Source organism: Elgaria multicarinata, chromosome 1 (genome assembly GCF_023053635.1).
Source record: "Elgaria multicarinata webbii isolate HBS135686 ecotype San Diego chromosome 1, rElgMul1.1.pri, whole genome shotgun sequence".
Lineage (NCBI taxonomy): Eukaryota > Metazoa > Chordata > Lepidosauria > Squamata > Anguidae > Elgaria > Elgaria multicarinata.
Window position 1 is genome coordinate 211,640,536 of NC_086171.1, and position 781 is coordinate 211,641,316.

Genomic DNA, 781 nt, shown 5'->3' on the forward strand with positions numbered 1-781 from the left:
CCCGAGGCACGACGGGAGCTGTAGTCCCGTCGCGCTCCGTGGCTCCTTCAGCAGCTGGGCACAGGGTGGCGAGCCGGTACTGTGCTTCCCAGAGGGCAGCGCGCGGCGCCAGTGTTTTGCTCCGTGAAGCATTGTGGGAGGTGTAGTTCGGCGGAAGGATGTCTTCATGCTTCGTTGCTGAGGAAAGGACTACAAGCCCCAAGCAACCCCGCTGGCATATTAGATTTTCCACAAAAGTGGACAGTGAGGGAATTAGGAGCTGGTAAATGAAGAGACTTTAGTGAAGAATGGGTGGAAAGGGGCAAGAAAATAGCCAAAGACAGTCAAATTGAAAGGTGGGGGCGGGGGAGGAAAGGGGGGGGAAAGGAATGGAGTACAAGCTGCAAGAAGAACAGAAAAAGAGCACAGCTAGTTTACATGGCTTTCAAAAGGAGATTTTATACTGTAGTTTTAAATCTATTATATTTTATATTGGGCCCGTTCAGACAACACACTAAGCCATGGTTAGGCTGCTAACCATGCAGCCTAACCATGCAGTAGCAGTATTAAAAATACTGCTTCTCCCAGTATTTTTAACACTTAATTTTAACTTAAATTTAAATTTTACTGTTTTAACTCTGTATTTTAATTTTATATCAATTTTGCTGCGTGGTTTTTATCCTGGTTGTGCTTTTTATATTGTATTGTGTATTTGTGCTTTTAACCTGTTGATTGTCTTAGTATGATTTTAATTTTTGTGAACCGCCCAGAGAGCTTCGGCTATTGGGTGGTATAGAAATGT